Source organism: Camelus bactrianus, chromosome X, assembly GCF_048773025.1.
Source record: "Camelus bactrianus isolate YW-2024 breed Bactrian camel chromosome X, ASM4877302v1, whole genome shotgun sequence".
In the NCBI taxonomy this organism is placed as follows: Eukaryota; Metazoa; Chordata; class Mammalia; order Artiodactyla; family Camelidae; genus Camelus; species Camelus bactrianus.
Window position 1 is genome coordinate 14,035,132 of NC_133575.1, and position 21,960 is coordinate 14,057,091.

Sequence of the window (21,960 nt, forward strand, 5' to 3'; positions counted from 1 at the left end):
GATATTGGCTTTATTCTATCTTTAAATGTAAGGGAAGCAGTGGAGGAAAATAGAAACTAGAATCAGAAGACCCAGGTCTTAATCCTTTCTCTGCCATCATCTTCTAGGGGTGACCTTGAGCAATTTCCTGCCAAATAAGCACTAACATTCTCAAATTATATGAAAATGACATGGATTCCCCTCCCAGAAATCACACCTATTCACTCAGGAAAATGCTAAATACTAATTTTGGCGGGAAGGGGGGTGATAGTTATACACAAATATTTACATTGCTGTTATTTATAACAACAAAATACTGCAAACAATCTACATGGCCAAGCTTAGGGGATGCAGGCAGGGCAGCAGGCAGGGTTAAGAGCACAGATTCCCAAGCCAGAATGGATGCAAATCCCAGCTCAACCAGTTGTTATGTGACCTTGGGAAATTTACTTAAGGTCTCCGTGCCTCGATTTTCTCATCTGTAAGATGGTGATAATAATGCCTACTTCACAGAGTTAGTTTGAAGCTTAAATGGAATGATATATGTATAAATACTTAGAATAGTGCTTAACATAATTAGCTACTATTATACAGCCATTAAGAATAAAGTTGATTGGAGAAAAGAGTAGTTGTTTAATGGATACAGAGTTTCAGTTTTCCAAGGTGAGAAAGTTCTGGAAATCTTTCTCAAAACAGTGTGAATATACTTAGCATTTCTGAACTACACACTTAAAAATGGTTAAGATGGTTAAAAGAAAGTTAATGAAGTGATTATAATAACAGAGGCAATCACGTGTTATACCCTTGAATTAGATAAGGATACAAATTTACACACTGTATGAGTAAAACTATGTGGAAAAATGCAGAGAAAAATACTGAGTTTTCCCTTCCCTTTTAAATTCTTGGCTACCCCTATCTCTCCTCACCCCCAGGGTCCCAGACACCTTTACTTCATTCCTCTTGTCAAAGATGAAAAAGGCCAATATTAGAAAGAGAATAATAACTTCCCAAAGCAATACAGGAACAAAAAGGAACTAGAGGAACGTTTAGTCATTCAATCAGCATTTTGGGGGTGTCTACAAGCTAGAGGCTTCATTAAACAGACGAAGTCTATTCAACAAACCCTACTGCTGCTGTATTAAGAAGAAAAGGACTATTTTTTTCTCTGCTCCGTATTTTAGAGTTTAATGAAAAGTTAAAGCTTTAATAATAATGGTAATAATAAACTTTTAATAATTCAATTGCAGTCAAAGTGCTGCTGTATTGCCCTATTTTAGTTGGAGGTTGCGGGGCCGTCCTGCTCGGGTTTGTAGGCAAAGGGCTGAGCCAAGTGATCTTGGTTCCAACGAGCGCCGGATTTCCCGAGGCCGCCCGGGAGCACCCAAGGAGAGGTAGGGGTAGGACCAGGGTGGGGCGAGTGTGCCCTCGGGACTACGACACGGCCGGGCCCCCCAACTCTGCTGTTTCCCAGGTCGGGCGAGGGCGGCGGGGATAGGAGGAGAGGGTATCGGTCATTACGCTTCTGCGATAAAAACATGCCAAACAGTAGAAAAATACAATTTTAAAAAAATTTTAACGGGGAAAGAAAAGAACCTCGTCCCTGCTTTTCATGGGGAAAGAAAAGAACCTCCTCCCTGCTTTTCATCCAGGCTTAATAAGAAAGGTATGTCTAAAAAGAGCGGTCTTCTTGACCTGGTTCCACTGGGGCTCGAACCCAGGACCTTCTGCGTGTAAAGCAGACGTGATAACCACTACACTATGGAACCCTTACGCTGAGGCTCTGCATAGTTAGTTTATTCATAGAGTCTCAAGAGAAACAGAACCTCGGCTGAAGCCCCGCCCCTTCTCCGTAGCTCCACCCCTGCCGTGGCCCGGCGCCGCCTGTGAGATTTGGTGTTCGCGGCGGGTCCTGGGACAGGCTTGCTCTCCCTGCCCGCCGGTTACGTCGCCCCTGAGAACAGGGCAAGGCTGGAGCGTGGGTTACCCTCCTGGCGAGAGTGCCGTCCCTTATTCACCTGTCCCCAAGTTTTCCCGCAGCCGGGGCGTCGGCGAGGTCGGCCCAGCGGGCGGAAGCGGACAGTGCCCCTGGCACGGCCCCTTCTGGCAGCTTCCCTCAGCTCGTGAGGGACCCGCACTTCCCCATTTTCCTCACGGGCACACTGAGCCGCTTCCGGCAGCGTCGGAGGCCTTGAGTCCGGAGCAGGGCGCACAGGAGCACCACTAGGAGCCAGAGATTCAGGCAGCGCGGGGTTTGGGGGTGAGCCGGGGGGGGGGTCATTTTTATATTGGCCTTTATTTTGCCAGGGTTGGAAAAGGCAGCTGGTCAGTCGGCCTCTTGCCCGAGGGTATAGGCTTCTCTAACCTTTTCCACAGCATTCCTCCCCTTCCGAAGGCCCAGAGGGGCTAAAATTCACGGCGCTTCTGTTTGATCTGATTTGTGGGGGTGGGGGAGGGGTGAGGGCCTATGTAGACAGGTCGCCCCTATATGGCCGCGGGGTGGGGAGGGATGAAGCAGGACCGGCCACAAGATTTCAGGGGCCCAATGCAAAATGAAAATGCCAGGTTCCTTGAATATAAATTAGTAAGAATTCCAAAACCGTGAGAGCAGAGCGTTAAACCCAGCGTGGGCCCGCGAGAGTGCGGGTCGCAGCCTATGAACCTCCCGCTGTGCTTCCAGGACTGTAGTCCAGATAAGGGGCTGGGACCCTCATTACGAAGGGCGCCTGTATGGTCTCATTTCTTGGTTTTCATTGTCGGTGCCATTTGTCCTCCCCAGTGCTTCTGGATGAATCTTCGTCACCACCCTAGGATCGCTCGCCATCCGCAAGCTTGAAAACCCACTTAAAACCATTTGGGGGGGCCTCTTAAGTGCTGAGTTGGACATGGCTGAAGGCTGCAGCTGTCTTTTCCCTGGCGTCTTCCTCTGAGGCTGGCAGAATGATGGAGGAGTGACACTGATTGTATGAAAGCAACCCCTTCAGCCAACTCGTGTCTTCCTGGGAAGGCCCCTGGAAGAAACAGGTGGGTGGAAGGCACACTGATCTAGGTGCGGTGATCAGGATTGTAGTCGTGCCTTGCTACTCACTAGCTGTGTACTCTTGAATGCAGTTTACCTCCCAGGCCTCTGTATTGCCCTTTGTGAAATGTATGGGTTGGAGTAGACACCTCCACTTTGTCCTCTGGATCTAAATGTTGTCTCTGATTTCCGGGGTTGGGAAAATGGAGGCATTTATTTGCCATGTAAATTTTTCCACAGAAATAGAGGCAGGCCGGCTTGGGTTCTCCAGTACTAGGTTTCCTATATCCTAGTTAGCTCCCTGTAATATTCATCATGGGCCCCTTCTAGAATGCCTTTTGGTTGATACATTTCGAGAGGCCTCTTGAGCACATGACACTTAGATTGTGGAGCCATGAGATGACCATGAGTGGACAGCCACCAACTGGAGGATGAATTCCTGAAAGCTCCATGTTTCCTGCTAGTCAGTGAGCCATAATGACTCCTATGATGCCCAGTAATCAGTGTATTTCACCTGTTTCCAAACTCTTGTTAGTTCAAAACAAGGCCGCTGAGAATTGGGCCTAAAATGACACCCAGCAGTTGTGTTTCGGCTTGTCTTTTGGGAATGCTTTGCCTTTCCTCAAGCTTTTTGTCTGCCCGTGCTCTAAGGGTGGGTCCCACAACTGCACGCTTTGGCCCGCTTCTACTCCAAATAGGAAGGAGACTGGTGCACCTCAGATGCATGCAACATGGGATTCTGCCTTTTGCGAAAAACTCTTGTTTCTTTTCTCCATTCTGATAAGGAGGGAAGCGTTTGTTCCACTCCCCTGCTACCCTCAAGGTGTAGTCACAATCTCTATTAATTAGTAAAGTGCGATATGGCTTACAAAGCACTTTCACACACATTCCTATGAAGTAGCCACAGTAAGTATTACTGTCTCCATTTTTTTTCAGCTGAAGAAGTTGAAGGTGAAGGGTTTGAATGCCTTGCCAAGACCATTCCGCTGGTGAGTGGTAGGGCTGGGCTCATACTCAGTCTTCTGATACCTGAGTGATTTTGAGAGGCCCTTGTCCATAAAGGCTACATGCTGTTCCCATAAGAGTACCATTGGTCTCTTGGTCTATTGTAATATTCCATATGCATGCCAGCGAGGAAATGGATATCTTTTTTGTCTTTTTTAATTTTTAAATGAAATCCTCAAAAGCAGAAACCCAGAGCCTGACAGAAACCACTGTTGATGACTTTGACCTTGATACTACCAGCATCGTGGGTAGTATGGCCACAGTTTCGCCTGGCAGTTCAGTCCGTTCAGTCAGATTTTTGAGGCCTGTCACCCCCAGGTCTGCCCATAATCATCTGAACTACCACACAAATATAGAGACAAACTAGCAAATAAAGACCAGAAGTCACCTCAAACTTTTTGAGTCCTCTGGTTTCTCAGATGTTTAGTGTGGCTTCCCCAGCATTTGGCTTCACTGATGGAGGGTAACTCAGCCAAAGAAACCGCAGCCCCCAAACACTGAACCGACTTAGGAAGCTCCCTTGACCTGACTTCGTTTAGAAACAATTGCACTCTTTCAGTGTATATTCAAGTATTTACTAAGAAAAGTGAGTGGTTACCTTTGTATGGCAGAGTTTACTGTATTTTTCCCCTTTTACAGCTCACCAGAACATTTGAAACTAGCCTGTTAGAGTGGGTATTTGTTGCTTTTGCCCACCTACCTTTTCCTAGTCGCTTACATCCCTCTGTCTTATCCAGCTCCAGTTCTGTGGTCATTTTCATCACTCCTTTGCCCCTTTGTTGCTTGTGCTTGTTGGCAAAACCACAACCTGTTAAATCTAACTCTCTCCCTACTCTGCCCCTTAATATGGGAAGAACATATTCAGGCCTACTGGTTTCACATTAAATTCTTGACTAAGGACGTCAAGTGTGTCCTTAATGCAGCCCAGAATCCTGTCGACCCTCCCTGTCCATTCATTTTCCACCTCTCCTAAAGGACAGTTTTCAATCTTCTCTTCTAAACTTCCTGTACCTCCTTCCCCAACCTCACCTATAGCTGATGACCTTGCTTCCTTATTTCAGTGAAATAAATGGAAGCAATCAGAAGAGAACTTCCATACGTATCCTCCACATCTGCTCACTTACCTACATCTGTGCCCTCATAGATCTGGACCAGGACTCTGCCTCTAAATCAGGGCTTCTTAACTACAGCCCTGTTGACATTAGGGACTGGGTAACTCTTTGTCATGGGGGCTGTCGTGTGTGTTGTAGGATGTTTCACAGCATCCCTGGCCTTTACTCACTAGATGCCGATAACACCATTCCCTGAGTTGTGACAACCCAAAATGTTCCGGGGGGGACAAAATCTTGGGGACTATTAGGTGATGTCTGGAGATGCTTTGGACTGTCATGACTGGGGTCATGGGGTTAGTATGCTGCTGGCGTCTAGTGCGTAGGGACCAGGGATGCAGTGAAATATTCTTAAGTACACAGAATAGCCATCCAAAACAAAAAATAATTGGATTGCAAATGTCAGGAGTGCCATGACTGAGAAATCCTGCCCTAGATAAATTGTCTGCACTGCTGTTGAAACCCAGCCTTCTAGCTGCTCTTGCCTACTCAAGGGAAGCGCTCCAGCACTTCCCCCCCACTTTCTCCTACATCATTATGTACTTTATCTGTTGGCTCATTCCCCATCAGCAAGCCAACATGCTGTAATTTCTCTCATCATTAAAAAAATAATCTCTTAATCTCATTTCCGCCTCAACTGCTCCCATTTCTCTACTCTCCTTTATGGCAAAACTCTTCGAAAATGTGTCTATAGGCGGTCTCTCCTGTTTCTCTCCCTTTGGAAGCACTTTCCCCTCCCAGCTTGTAGGGTACTGCCCTCTCCTGATTCTTGTTTCCTGCCTTACCAGCCACCCCTTCTCAGTTACCTTTGCTGGATCTCGTCTCTGATCTCTAAACCTGGGTGTACTGCAGGCCTCAGCTCTTAGACTTCCCTGTTCTCTCCACTCTGGTGACCTCATTCAATCTAATGGCTTTAAATACCGTCTGTAGCCTACATGACTTCCAAAGTTATATCTCTAGTCCATACTTTTTCTCAAAACTCCAAATGTGCCTACTAAACATCTCCATTTACGTGTCTAATAGATATCTCAATCCAATTAAGTCTGTATCTAAACTTCCATCTCCACCCCCTCTCCTTTCTCTGTCTCCCTTATTTTCCTTATCTCAGATAATGGAAACTTTATCTTTCCAGTTATTTAGTCCTAAAATGTAGAAAGAAAATGGAAGAAATCATACCTGATTCTTCTTTCCCCTACCCTCCAAATCTAATTTCACTAGGAAGTGCTATTGGGTACACCTTCAAGATCTATCTAGAATCTAATCACTTTCTGTCATCTCCCCTGCTACCATACTAATCAAAGCCACCATGACTTTTTGTCTGGATCATTGCCAAGAATCTCATATCCTGGCCTTCCAGCTTCTTCCCTTTTTTTCCAGACTATGCTCCACACAGTAGCATGAGTGATCCTTTTAAGACCTCAGTTAGATCATGTCACTCCTCTACTCAAAACCCTTCAGTCACTCCTCGCCTTAACTAGAATGAAAGCCAAAGCTTTACAGGGCCTGCAAGACCCTACATGATTTGATCTCCCATTTATTATCTCTTTGATCATATATCCTATTCCATTGCCTTTAGAAGACAAAAGTTGCCCGCTGGCTGTTCTTCAAACACAGTAGGCCTCTTCTGCCTCAGGACCTTTGCTTTTTCCCTAGGTCACCTCATTGCTTGCCCTCTTACCTTGCCCAGGTATTTTCCCAAATATCTTCTCAGCGCGGCCTTTCCTGACTGCCCTATTCAAAATTGCTATTTTTCTTTCCCCTTCATCCTGGAGCTCAGTATCCCTCTTCCCTGCTTAATTTTTTCTACAGCACTTATAGCCATCTAATTTTCTAGATATTTACTTATTTTGTTGATTGTCCTCATCATTCTCAACTAGAATGCAAGTTCCATGGAGGCATGAATTTGGTTTTGTTTATTGCTAAATTCCACAGAACTTCAGTAGTGCCTAGTCCATAGTAAGCACTCAATAAATATGTCTTGAATAAATCTGTTCCAGGTTAGAGATGACTCAAGCCAGGTCAGTCAGTCCCAGTTAGAGCTAATCCTGGGCCTTTTGCATGAATTTCTGAGAAGAGACATTTCTTTGTTCACCCTGGACTGAACGTGAGGTAACCCAGAGGCTGGAGGTTCTGCTGCCATCTTACTATTGCACTGTATTAGATGAGGCTCTTAGTTGCCTACAGCAGAACCTTCTTGTCCAAAATATTTGCTGCTCTTTCCCATGGAGGATTCTTACACCATTGCCCCACTGATAGGCTCGACTGAATGACTTGCTTTCTCCAACTGAACGTGGACAGAAGTGATATGCATCACTTCCAAGCACAAGTGTGAAGAGCCAGCTTGTGGTTCACTGCTTTGATGTTTTCCCTTTGCTCTGAGACCCACGATGCCCCCGAGAAAGGTTGGCCTGAGTCTTAGAGGGAAGACTGCATGTTACAGGACTGCAGCTGCCCTGTGCTGGCCGTGGAACAGGAATGGAAAATAAACCTTGATAAGCCAGAGCCACTAAGATTTGGGTGTAATGTCACCTCTGCTGATTCAACACTCCTACTAGTTTCAGAAGAAAATGAGTCTATTAAAGGATATTCAGAGGCCCACAGGCTCTCCGTGAAAGACTTGGAGACTCCAAAGCCAGAAATAATGTCTAAGTCTCATTTCAGGGCTTTGGTCACTGCTGTCTCTGCAGACTGGACCCTTCTGCCATTAACTTTGGTGGAAGATGGCTTTCATAACCCCTTGACTCCTCGTGTTGCTCTCTTCTAAATTCAGGTCTTTGGGAGAGCCTTGGTTATACACCTGTGCTCCTGCTATAAGAGAGGCTGGAAAAGCATATTTCTTGTTTCTCCTTCGGAGAGACAAATGTGGGGAATTAGCCTAACATAGAGAGGATGTTGAGAAGTTCACGTAGGTGACCACAAAGCCTGAAAGACACCCGCTGCCTGCCTGAACCTGAGAATGGAGCCAACAGCAAGTGATTACAGCTGAGAAACAGAGGGACCGGGTGCTACCATTTAAGGCCTCCACCATGTTAGGCCTTCAGTACACTCATTGGCTCTTCAGCGATTGGAAGGGTGCATTTCCAGTTTTGCTTGGGCCAGCTGGAGTCGGGTTTACTGCCACTTGAGACAGAAGGAGTCCTGATGATTCATGTCTAAAATGGATGGGCATCGTCAGTTGCCAGCAGTGCCCAAGTGGCTTGGACGTGTGGAAGTTTCGGTTGCCCTCAGTCCCCAGGAAATGAGGAAAGAGGCTGATGGTCGTGGGACTCACCACTCCTGGTAGGTCAGGGTTTTGGTGCTCTAGCCTCCCGGGGAGCCACCAGTTCTCAGGTGCAGCAGGGCGCTGTTTCCCGGGAGCGCAGCAGCCAGGGCAGCCGAACTATGGAGTGGGCAGCGCATCTGTGGCAGGTACTGTGAGTTGCTTGTTCAATATCCATTCTTCTTTTTGTCAATAATGAAAATAAGAAGACTAAGCACTTGTACAACACTTGCTATGTATAAAAGACTCTTCAAACTCTTTACTCATATTAACTCATTTAATCCTCACAAGAACCCTATAAGAAAGGTTCTGTTTCTGTGCTTAGTTTACAGATGAGAAAACTGAGGCACAGAATAGTGAGGTAACTTGACTAGGTCACACAGCTAGTTAAATAAAGGAGCAGGGTTTTATACCCAGGCCATGTGGCTCCATAGGCTATATTTAACCTCTAAACTGCACTGCCTGATTTTGACTTAGCAATGTGTCCAAATAAAACAGATTGATTTCCTAGGCTTCCTGACAGCTAAAAGAGACTGTGTGACACAATTCTGGCCAATGAGATGCATGGAAGTAGGTGGGCTTCCCAAGCCATTTCTTTAAAAGGTGGTAGACTCAGCTGGTATGCCCCATTTTGCCCTTCGTTTTTCACTTTCTCCTTGGAATGCAAATGTGATGCCGGAGCGAGAGCAGCCATTTTGTGACCATGAGTTGACAATTATGAAGAAGAAAGCTCCATGGCTCAGCAGAAAGAAGGAAGGTGCCTGGGTCCCAGCCCCAGATTTTTACTTCCAGACTCCTTGTAACATGTGAAAAGTACAACCCCTAATTTTCAGTGCCACTGTTTATTGGAAGTTTCATTTACATAAGGGAAAATACAATCCTTACTGATTCAGTATTTCTGTATTTCTCACCCTTAGCTATCTCCTATACCATTTTGACAATGTCTTTCTTCTGCCCACTAGCTACTGAAGGACTGCCTCAGTGTCCCAGTCCCTTGATTGAAATTGTTTATTGTCACATGCCTGCGTTATGCCTAGGAGCACGGTGTTGGGTAGTGTGGGAGGGTTTTTTTTTTTTTTAAGTGTATGACATGGCCCCATCTTAAGGAGTTTGAAAAACATTAATTAACCCAAAGGACTAATTTGTTCCAAGATGTTAATGGATTATAATGGCTGGTGTGGTTTTCCTAACTTTGGATGTTACTTAATTTTAATTAGACCCTATCTTTTCTCTCTTAAAGAAGAGGAGAAGGCAGAGAGGGGCAGGGTGTTACGCAGAAGCCTGTCTAATAGGAAAGATAGGCTCGCGTGATATTCCTCTCAACGCCTGCTCTATATAATCTACAAAATCACCTGCAGTCACATTCAGTGAGCTTAGATTTGATAGATAGCCACTCAAGAGAGAAACAGATCAGCTGAAAATACTTTGTCTTCTTCTCCATTGTTTATATGTCTTGAGATGCCTCCGGGTTCTAAAGTCATTCCCCTGGGACTATAAAACTGAGCCTCACTCCTACAGAACCCCGCTTAGAAGGAAATGTCCGATAGTGGCATCCAGCCAGTGCTAATGGGTGACAGAAATGAAACTGGCTACTCTCTCTACTTCCCTGTAATTTACTGTCTTTAGATTTCCAAGTGGATTCAATTTGCACACAATGGGACTTACCTCTAAGCTATTCCTCACGAGTCTAATGGGAAGATTTCGAGAGTGGTGAAAGTGTTAAACCAGAATCATCTTATGTGTTTCTATTAGTGTTTTTAAGTATTTGTGATTTTTTTTTTTTGATACAATTCGGGTGGAGTCTGAAGGCTATATATAATAAAACTAAAACCCATTAGTAGGTTGTTTAACTCAGTTAGAGGCTGTCTGCAGGCTAGCAGCTTTCCTCTGCTAACTCCTGTTAAAATGCAGTGGGTTCTATTTTGTGCAGACCGAGCAGGCTGCCATGACAACTGTCTGTGAATATTATTTCAATATTAGTCATAGGTTTCCAGTGTCTGCCTCCGGGTCCAACGTTCATTCTAAAACCCAGATGCACATCTATTCTTAAAGGCGTTCTCCTGGACGTGTTTACAAAAAACAAAAACAAAACAGTTTCAGCTGGCTGGGTTTTTTTCTTTTGGAAGAGAAATTTGAATGAATTTACACAATTGCAAATTGTAGATTTTATTGCTGTTCTTTTCTTTTGGAAAGGTGATTTTTTTCATCATTATCTTTTGGAAAAACGAATTTATACTGTACTTGACTATAGATTGGATTAAATAGGAGCCCTGAGATTACTCATATTGCCTGTCTTTAGCTGTTTGCCCTCCTCCCCCGAAAATTGCCTTTTGCCAGAAGAAGAGGATGTGCTGGCTGCCTAGGCCTGTGTTATGTGCCCATCCCTGGGCAGTCATTGTTGCCTGGGAAGTGGGCTCCTGCTCATTGGCTTAAGTCAGTCAAGGCTCACACTTAGAGTGGAGGGTGGTGTCAATCCTATGCAAACCACAGGGCTTAGAATAGGGAGGTTGATCTCAAAAAGGAAAATTGGGGTGCTACTGATACAGGAAAATGTGGGCTGGGAGGATGGCCATGTCCCAGGTCTCGATTGAATCCCTGGGACACGCCCTGCCAAATGTGGGTTCTTGGCTTCATGCAGGTAAGAATTCAAGAGCGAGCCACACTTGAGTAAAAGTAGATTATTCTGAGAGATACATATTCCATAGACAGAGTGCAGGCTGTTTCAGAAGGCAAGAGAGGCCACGAGGTATGGGGGTTGGGTGCTTAGTTTAAAGTAAGAGTAGATACTCCATAGACAGAGTGCTGGCTGTCTCACTCAGAAGGGAGAGTGGTCACGAGGTGTGGGGGTTGCTAGTTTTTAGGGGCTCCATAACTTCATATGCTAACAAGTGGGAGGATTACTCCAACTACTTTGGGGAAGGGGCTGGAATTCCTAGGAGCTGGGCTGTCACTCACCCTTTGACCTTTTACAGTCAGCCTTGAAACTGTCCTGGCGCCTGTGGGAGTGCCATTTAGCATGCTGTTGTATTTCAGTGAGTATATGTTGAAGCTCAAGGTCTTGTGGGAGTTGAATCTTCCACCATCTTGGCGCTAATTGTTGTGTCATTCTTTTAACGGCTGTGCCCTGCCCCTTTCCCTCCTGTCTCACTATTGCAAGGGATCGAGGGGAATACTTGCTGGCCACCTGGTTAGGGAACAGAATGCTGGGCAAATAATAACATTTATTAAATACTAACTGTAAGCCAGGCACCACCCAAATTGCTTTACAAGTGTATTGGTTAGAGAATGTGTCTGGCTGTGTATAACAAGGTCAATGAAATAGCAGGGACTTAACATAGAGGGGTTGACTTTTATCTCATGTGATATTAAGTCAGGAAAGAAGCAACTTCACATCATCCTTCATGTCTCAGGCTCATCCTTGGATCTTTCTGCATTATCATTCTCAGCATGAGCCGCTCTTCCTAATGCACTCAAGAAGGCTGCTACTCCTCCTCCAGGCCTTGTGTCTTGGTTCCAGGCAGACTGGGGGAAGGGCAGAAAGGAAAGGGCTTCTGACAGCTGAATCTTGTCTTTTTTATGAGGAAAATGGCTTTTCTGGGAGCCTCAGCCAGTGGATTCCTGCTTATATCTCATTGGCCAGAACAGAGTCACATGACCACCCCTAACTGCAAGGGATCCTAGCAAATCAAGTTTTGTTGGCTGAGCTCATTGCAACCTAGAACAGAATTGGGGCTTTATTGGTAAGGAAGAAAGGAAAGTGGATATTGGCTAGGCAACTCTTAGTGGCTGCCACAGTATGTATGAACCTGTTTATTCCTTACATCAACCCAGTGTGGGTGGTGCTATTAGTATCCTGGTTTTTAAGAAACAGGCATAGAGAGGTTATGTAATTTTCCCAAGCTCACACACAGCTGTTAAGTGGTGGGCCTGGAAAATTACCCCAAGCAAGCTGACTCTAGAACCAAATTCTCTGATGCTCTGAGACATAGCCTGACCCACAGACTGGACCACATTTCTTCTCCAGGGTGTGTACCCACTCAGGAAATGTAAGCCTCTTTTAGAAATGGTAGCTAATATCTGTTTAGAACTTTATAGTTTATGAAGGGTTTTCCACTTAGATTATTCCATTTACACATTATTATCCCCATTTTAGAAATGAGAAAACTGAGGTTCAGAGAAGTTATGTGAGTTGCCTAAGGTGCCCAGGTTGTAAGTGGCAGAGCTGATATTTCCTTGAAATAGCAAGAATTTACCCCTGGTCCCCTTTCCTAATCCTTCTATTCTTCCATACACAGAGACTTCATTTTTAATTTTTAAAAATGATAGTAGTTTGCTCCAGGCCCTGTATTAACTTTGCAACCTCCTCAGGAAATATAATCTTGGATCTCTCACCAACTTGTTTTCATAGTGCCCCTTTCTTGTAGCCACACCAACAGGAGCACGGCATATCAGTGAGAATTGTGTTCCATAGTAAGAAACACAGAGACCTAGGCACGGAGGTTATTTTTATCTCATGTAGTATAAAATCCAGAGCTTCATTCAAAATGTGAGTCTTCATTACAAATAGCTCCTATCTACCTGTTAAAGGGTCATTAAACATACAGAAATTTCCTGTCCTTGGTTCATCGGATCAATTTATGTTACATTTCCTTAAAACGGCTCTGTAAATCAGACTTCTTACAAAGTAAGAATAACAGTTCACCTCATTGGGGTAAATTAGTGAAATGTTATTACATTACTGATACCTCAGTTTACTTATAATTGTTTTTTTCTCTCATTCTTTCCGAATATTTGAAATCTTGAGCTTATGGCATTATTTTATTTATACATCACAACATTCTCTTGTTCTGCTGAGCCTACGGAATTGACCGTAAAAATCACAAAAGCGTTGTAGAATATAGTTTGACTTTAAAAGTCATGAAAGAGTGGATTGAAAAATAAATAGAGATTTAAACAAAAATTGTACTGTTGTAGAGCAGTGCCTCGCAAAGTAATGCTTCACCATCACTTGGGAAATTAATTAGAAACACAGATTCATAGGCCCTACCCTAGACCTACTGAATCAGAACCTCTGGAGGCTGGGCCCAGGAATCTGTGTTTTAACAAGATCCCCAGGTGATCTATATGCACATGAGAGTTTGAGAAGCACTGTTTTAGAGAGTTTTATGTAAATAAGACTCACAGACTGTGCCCTCTTTGGGATACTGGTAAAAATACTAACTAAAGATTTAGTAAACTAAGACCTGTATTAAACCCTAGATTCTCCTTTGAAAGTCCCCAGATCATAGACTCGGGTTATCTACTCCAGGTCCCTGAACCTTAATTCAAGTGTATGCTTGACTTCATTCCTCTAGCAGCACCTTCACTTGAGTAATCAGTATTTGTCTTTCCCACTGTCAGTTCAAAGGTTATCCTCAGAGAAGCCTTTGCTTGACTTCCTGACTCACTCTTGTAATACACGTACTTCTTTGTAATTTCACTTTTATTTTTATGGTTATTTGATTAATGTTTATGATTTTATGATTATTTGATTACCCTTTGCCTCCCCCGCTAGGCTATAAACTTCATGAGGGAAGGGACCTTGTCAGTTCTGTTAACTGGTGTATCCCCAGGGTCTAGAACAGTACCGGGCACACGATAGATGCTCAACAAATATTTGTTGAATGAATATATGAATAAAACCAAGACAAGAATAAGTATTCTTTTTTTAAAAATTGAAGTATAGTTGATTTACAGTGTTGTGTTAAGAATAAGTATTCTTTTGGGGGGGGTAATTAGGTTTATTTATTTATGTTTTTAGAGGGAGTACTGGGGATTGAACCCAGGACCTTGTGCATGCTAAGCATACACTCTACCACTTGAGCTATACCCTCTCCCAAGAATAAGTATTCTTAAAGAAAATTCCCTAAAAACTTTTCCAAAGTCTTCACCATAAACTCTTAGTCATCTGAGACAATACTAACAAGCGTTTTGAAAAGAAAGCCATTGATCTTTCCCACACCTTGCTTTAGTTAATAGTTTCAATATTCCTCCAAGAAACCAACTGTTCTTTGTTTTTTATGTTCATGAACACAAAAATGGTTGACAGGGAGGCCATGGTGGCAAAAAGAAAGCTTGAGGAACCTGGAACCTTCCTTTCTAGTAAGCAGGAAGTGGTTCTCTCATCCAGGTTATGTTGTTCGCGTTCTCTTGGCAGGTACTGTCATATCTGCATCCATTGTGGGGTTGCCAAGGCAACCTATTAAAGAATCATTCTAGAGCCTACTTCTGGAAAATTCCAGATGAGGCTGAGGAATTCTCTTCAAGTAAGATCTATAAGTGTGACGATGGGTTGTGTCCTGAGCCTGCAAGTCAGGCTGAGAGATTTAGCAGCCAGTGAAGTGAAGATCTAAGAGTCTGTTCTCCTTGAACCTGTGTGGAACTGCTAAAACCTAGAGGGAAGGGTAAGAACTATTAAAGGAGCAGATAAACTGAATGAAGTCTGGGTAGGCATAGGACCGTTTGATTGAAAGTTAACCTTCTTCCTTAGTTTGTTGAGTTGTTTGGCTAGCTCTGTAGACTTAATGTTTTGTGTATGTAGTTTGTCATACTTTAATATATATTGTGTTAGAGCTATCTTTATAGAGTGGAACTGGATTACCTTGACTCAGTAGAAAGAGTACTGGCTACCAAATAGTAAGTCTATGGTTTTGGGGAGGCTACTCAACCTCTCTGGGCCTGGTTTCCTCTCCCATAAAATGAAGGGCCTTACTGAACAAGTCCAGAGGACCGGAGTATCTTACCGTAGCATAGGCTCACCTGTTACAGAGCTCTGGGCCAAGACCCTCGTGATGATGTTGTAAGGGGACTCCACCGTCTGTGCCTAGATCAGTTTTGCCCATTTCCCAGTGCTTTGACATGAGAGGGAATGTGTAAGTGTATATTCTTTGTTTTACTTTTGTCTTGGAATGGCAGATTATAGCTCCTGCAGAAGGGAATAAAGAAGGAATTACCATTGCTCTGCGATTGACTCATGCTAGATGTCAAACTGAGACACATGCAAAACGCAAGCACATACAAGCTAAAGGAACAGATTGCGGCAATATTTAAAAATATCACAACTCTCTAAATAAGAAGCAGTTCTGATAAGCCTATTTGGAATTCATGCAAAACACCCATAACTCTGAAAATCTGAATTGTACACTGCCAAGATAAATTACATCTGGGCAGCAATTATAGATAAAGGAATTGTATGATAATACCTATCTCCCTTGGTTTACAGATATCCCTCTCTCCTGGGCCTCTTCCTTCCCAGATTGTTCCTTTTTTAGTCTCTTTTGTTTGCTCCTTTCTCCTCCTCATTCCCTTTAAATGTCTCTGTTCCCCGGGCTCCTGACTTTGCCCCTATTGCCTTCTTACTTTACAAGCTCTCCCGGCTATTTTATCTTCTCTAATCACTTTAGCTCTTATCCCTAACCTGATGACCTCTTTAATCATAATCTGCACACTTGATTTATCTCTGGACTTTAAAGCTTCTACTGCCTCTGGGACATTTTAACTCATTATTTGTCTCCAACATAAACATGCTTGTCCCCCTTCATGTCCTAACGGGTATTCGTTAATACTCTACCACAGTTCATGGTATGACTCACCAGACTAAATGACAAGAGGGCAGGGACTGTGTCTGTCTTGTCCACCATTGAACACCCAGGGCCCAGTGTGGTGCCTGGCACGTGCTAGACACCCAGTAAGCATTGTTGAAGAAGTGATGAATCATCTAATATTCCAAACTAGAAACCTTGGAATCATTCTTGATGCCTCTGTCTCCCTTGCTCCCTATACCCAGTCTGGGACCTGTGGGGTTTATGACCTAAAAGGCTTTCACATTTGGCCCCTCCTCTCCATCTCCACTGCCACCGCTTTAATTCAGCCCTTATCATATACCTCCTGGATTATTGCAGGAGCTTCCTCATTGGTCTTCCTTTGGCTGTCTTATTCCCGGTCATCACCACTTGACCCTCAGAGTGATCTTGTTAAAGTGTGAATCTAATCAGATCACACTCAGGCTCCCCTTCACTTAAACAGAGTTTGCATTGTGGCAGCCTCAGACTAGACGCCATAGAGTGTTTTGAGAAAATGAGAATTACTGTATTTCATTGATTCTAAGATGCACATTTTTTCACATTTTATCACCTTTGAAATTGGAATGTGCCTTAAAATCGATGGAATGTCATATTTGATGGCGGATTTTTTTCTTTCTTGTTGGTACATAAAATAATGATACACCTTGTAATCAATGGCATCTTAAATTTGTAGAAATATACTCATTCTGACATTTAAAAATAGGGAGATTTTACATAAAAATATATTCAGCTTCTCCTGAAAAATTACACTGGGCAAGACTGGGCCAGGATTTCTGAGTGGCAGCCTAAGAGGGAGCTGCCAGTAAGTAGCAGCTGCTTCATTCAGACAAAAACTCTCTAGAATGTCCCATGGTTTCCACCCAGGCTGCTTTATTCATTTATATTATATGCTTCAGTCCATGGAAGCATTTGAAATTGCAATCCCTGACTGACAGGTTAAAGTATGAATTCTTTGCTGTGATTTACAAAAACGATCCCAGTTGGCACCAGCCTTCCTCCTGAGGTTCACATCCCCATCCTCTGCTCTGTACAGCCTCTATCCCACAGTCTCAGGAAACATTACTCAAATGTATCATGCTCCCGAGTTCCTTGGAATGCCTTTCCCCACCTTGTATGGTCTAGAAAATATTTCCTGACTTGCCCTGGCAGGGCTGATGTCCTTCTGGGCTCCAGTAGTACATGGCATCTCTGTACCTACACCTCCTGTCTTGAAATTATTTGTGGACATGCCCCTGTCCCTCATTACACTGAACCTGGTAGAGAAATGAATCAGAATGTGTTCATCTTTGTATCCCTGCCTTGTAGCTGGAACTTGCTCAGTAAGTATCTGTTAAGTAAAGGGTGGATGGGGTGTGTTTTCTTACCAGGATCTCTGTTTTTTGAGTTTCGCCCATGGATAGAGAGCTAGAAGTGAAGTCAGCGGGAAGGACAAGTGTTTTCCTTAGTGCTCGTAGTTTACAGCAGAAAACACTGCTTCTGGCTGTGCTTTAGGAAGGCCCTTGGCAGTCAAAGTCAGCCCATGGGGACTTTACTATCCACAGACCCAAAGGCACTAAGCCAGAGCCAGCTTTAAAGCTTTATAAAAATTTTATTTTTAAATTAGTGTACAGTAAAACTAACTTACACAGTTTTGTGAATTTTGACACATGGGTAGATTAGTGTAACCTCCACCATGGTCAGGATACAGAACATCACCTCTAAAACTCCCCTTTGCAATCACATTCTCCCCTATCCTGTAAACCTTGGCAACCACTAATCAGTTCTCCATTACTATAGTTTTGTCTTTTCGAGAATGTCGTATAAGTGTACGCAACCTTTTAAGCCCTGCTTCTTTCACTTGGCATATTACCTTTGAGATTCACCCAGGTTGAATGTATCAATAGTTTGTTCCTTCTTCTTAGTAAGTGGTATTCCACTGTACCAGTGTCCCACAGTTTTTGTATCCATTCATCCACTGAAGGACATTTGGGCTGTTTTCAGTGTTTGACCATATGAACCTGTGTACAGATTTTTGTATGACGATAAGCTTTCATTTCTTTGAAGTAAATATCCAGGGGTAGGATTGCTGTGTCATATGGCAAGTGCATGTTCAACTTTATAAAAAGTGACCAAATGATTTTTCACAGTGGCTGTATCATTTTGCATTCCCACCAGCAGAGCAGAAGAGTTCTAGTTGCTCCACCTCCTAGCCAGCACTGGATATTATTAGAATTTTAAAAAAATCTAGTAAGTCTGCAGTATTATATTACTGTGCTTTTTTTTTAATCGAAGTGTAGTTGATTTACAATGTTCATTTCAGGTGTACAGCAAAGCGATGCAGTTATACACATATTACATATATATGTGTTTTTTCAGATTCTTTTCCATTATAGCTTATTATAAGAAATTGAATATAGTTCCCTGTGCTATACTGTAGGTCCTTGTTGTTTATCTATTTTATATATAGTAATATGTATCTATTAATCCCAAACTCCAATTTATCCCTTCCCTGCCTTTCCCCTTTTGGTAACCACAGTTTGTTTTCTATGTCCCTGAGTCTATTTCTTATTTGTAAATAAAATTTGTATCTTTTTAAAAATTTAGATTCCACATATAAGTGATATCATACTTGTCTTTCTGTGTCTTACTTCACTTAATATGATAATCTCTAGGTCCATCCATGTTGCTGCAAATGGCATTATTTCATTATTTTTTATGGCTGAGTAACCACATCTTTATCCAGTCATCTGTCAATGGACATGCAGGTTGTTTCCATGTCTTGGCTATTGTAAATAGTACTGCTATGAACATTGGGGTGCATGTATCTTTTTGAATTATAGTTTTCTCCAGATATATGCCCAGGAGTGGGATTGCTGGATCATATGGTAACTCTATTTTTAGCTTTTTAAGGAACCTGCATACTGTTTTCCACAGTGGCTACACCAATTTACATTTCCACCAATGGTATAGGAGGGTTCCTTTTTCTCCACCCTCCTCCATATTTATTCACTGTGCTTTTGTTTTTGTTTTGGAGGGGAAGGTAATTAGGTTTACTTATTTATGTACTTTTAGAGGAGGTATTGGGAATTGAACTCAGGACCTTGTGTATGCTAAGCATGCACTCTATCACTTGAGCTATACCCTTCCCTCTGTTCACTGTGCTTTTGATTTGAATTTCTGCTTCCTTGAATACAGTCTGTGGGACCTGAAGGGAAAAAAATGGTCAACTCACCACCAATGTGGTGGTATTTCAAACTTTGATCTTCTTCCTCAGTATTTACTTTCTGCTTCTGCTATTTACTTTCCAGAGTCCTTATGTTATTTATTTTTGTGTAACAAATTACTAAAAAACTTAGGAGTCTTAAAGCCCACATTTATGATCTCACAGCTTCTGTGGGTTACGAATCCAGGCATGGCTTCTATGGGTCCTCTACTTCAGGATCTCTCACAAGCTGCTGCAATCGAGGTGTTGACTGGGCTGCAGTCATCTTAAGGCTTAACTGGGAAAGGAACTGCTTCCAATCTCACATGGTTGTTGGCAAAATTCAATTCCTGGAGATCTGTTTGACTGAGGGCTTCAGTTCCTTGCTGGCTTTTGGCCAGAGACTTCCCTCAGTCCTGAGCCATGTGGGCCTCTCCAACATGGCATCTTCCTTCATCAAAAGCACACAAGTTTTGAAGGTAGTAGAGAGAGTCTGCTAATGAGACAGAAAGTGACAGTCTTTCATAACCTGGTCACAGAAGAGGCATCCCAACACATTTGCCATATTCTGTTGTTAGGAAGTCAATCACTCTGTCTAGCCTTACAAAGGGAGGGGATTACACAACAGCATGAACACCAAGAAGTAGGGATCATTGGGGGCCATCCTGGAATCTACCACAGTCTTCAAATAGCTGCTTCATGGGTTCTGTCCAGGTTTTATAGCTTCATTCGATGGGAGAGACAGGGTAGAGTGGATAGAGTGTCCTTATTCTGTCTTACTCTCTGTGGAGCTTTTTCATTTGATTTATGAACATTCAAGGTTAATTTAAGGAGTTTTTGTTTGTTTGTTTTAACTGAGCCATCCAGGGAAAAACTACGGTTAGATTACAGCAGTGGTCAAAAATTTAAATTCGGATACCTATTAATCTTCCATTTATTAAATCACAGCCATGGAAAGCTCAACTTTTGTACTCAAGATGGAGCCTTTTCGATGATGAATTTATAAACTTCAACACATGGCAGCTATTTCAGCCTGTCATTGTGGCTGCTTACCAGGTGACCCCAATAGACACATCTGGCCTTTTATGAATTTCTTTCACCTGATAGTGACTTATGACCCACCTTTGATTTATTTTAATGACTTTCTAGTGACTCACCAAATCTGGACTCTCTTTTCTACTACTTAGTATGGTTTTTCAATACCCAGAACTCATCCCTGGAACTATGCTTGATCCTTTCACTTTATTAAAGTGTAAAACCACTTAGTTTACCTTCCCTCTCTTCAAAAGGAAGCAGGCTCTTTAAATCAAGGTTCTCCAAAATGTTTTTGATCATAGACCTCTAATATAGTTATATTTATTTGTTTATAATTAATACTGCTGAACTCATATATTGTATACATTACCAAACATACATGAAAATAGAAAATTCAAAATAAATAAGAAAATAGTTAAAAATATGAATTCTAATATTTTGCTTTCTATTGTCCAACATTTGCTATGCATTTGCTGTGGGTCAGGTACCTCAATTTGGAGACTGCTACATGCTAGGAAGCTGGAATTGGGTGTGATTGCTTATCACTGGCCCCAGCACCAGAGGGCTAGCTGAGAGTTGCTAGAGCTGGGAAGCCAGCCGCTTCTGAGCTCCCCCTTTTGTGCTGTCAGATATTGAGGTATTAGGGACCATGAGTGGGCAGACACCTTAAGTACTTAGCACCGAATAGATCAGTACACAACATTTTTTTCTCAGTCTCTTCCCAAGTCCAGCTGCTTTGCCTAGAGTTCAGCATATTCCCCAGTGTGTGGTGTGTGTCATGATCAATTAAAAGCTGCCCATTAAAATGACTTCTTCTTGGTAGAAATTGGAACTGTGGCCAGCTCCAGGAAGCTGGTGAAATAGGAGAGGTTTTCCTGCAATGTGCAGTCCCTTCCTTGTGAGGTAACCAGCCTTCTTTGTTACCCTATGTCTTTCCATAGCTTGCTACTACCATAGACTCACCAAGTGTCCTAGTTTGGGTTCCCTCAGAAGCTGACCCTGAGATAAGCATTTGAGAGCAAGTTTATTTGGAAGGTGAAGGCCAATCCAGTAGGGGAGTGGGGAAGAGAGAAAGGGAGGAGAGACCACCAAGACAGCCAAGGGAGAGTAAGTCCAGCCTGCAAAGGTGGAGAGGCCGCCATATTTCATTCATAGCAGATGGACACTTTTCTCTATCTGCCTGTGGGTCTAATTGCAGCATTATAATTAGGAGCTCAGTTCATTCTGATTTTTGTTTCACCTCTCCCACTTCACATCCTTGTTAAGTACATATCTACAAGAACACTCTCTTTTCTTCCTCCCTTCTTTTCTTCTGGTTTACTTCTGACTTCTGGCTGTGCAATCGTCAGGTTGCAGATAGGGCATCACTTCTAGAAAGCTTTCCTTCGTCCCCTTTTCTGAGGTAGGGCTCTTTCTCTGTGCCCCATACCTATCCTATTAGAGATTTTGTCATATTGTATTGCTTTCATTTATTCATGTAATAAATATCTATTATGTGCCTGGTACTGTTTTAGGTTACCGGAGCTTATATCCCAATAAGGGAGATAGCTTTGAATATGTAATTTTATTTTAATTCCTTATTTACCTATATGTTTGCCGTGCCTAATCACATCCATTGTTTTCACTATTTTGTCCCTATCTCTTAGCAAGGTGCCTGCCACATAGAGGGAGATCAATTGAAAAAAAAAAGTGTTGAATTGAGTAGAAGAGCACAGTGTATCTTAGTTAAGGATGATTTGATATTTCTCTGGCCT

The 21,960-nt window shown here is 42.9% G+C and overlaps 1 protein-coding gene and 1 non-coding gene across 10 annotated transcripts in view; one reads left to right on the top strand and one right to left on the bottom strand.

The window, feature by feature from the left end:
• Window positions 1–1,672: 1,672 nt before the first annotated feature.
• Window positions 1,673–1,745, bottom strand: TRNAV-UAC (transfer RNA valine (anticodon UAC)). The gene has a single exon. It is a non-coding gene; the product is annotated as a tRNA-Val (tRNA).
• A 90-nt stretch (window positions 1,746–1,835) lies between these two features.
• PPEF1 (protein phosphatase with EF-hand domain 1) overlaps window positions 1,836–21,960 on the top strand; it is a 126,940-nt gene continuing 106,815 nt past the window's right edge. For 4 of the 9 annotated variants that reach the window (XM_074358948.1, XM_074358946.1, XM_074358949.1 and 1 more), the window contains exons 1-3: window positions 1,837–2,236; window positions 2,756–3,000; window positions 3,932–3,984. The gene's annotated coding sequence lies outside the window, so the exon portion shown is untranslated. Of the gene's footprint in view, window positions 2,237–2,755; window positions 3,001–3,931; window positions 3,985–21,960 lie in introns of all 9 variants that reach the window. The other 5 variants (XM_074358947.1, XM_074358950.1, XM_074358952.1 and 2 more) reach the window with 3 other exon arrangements.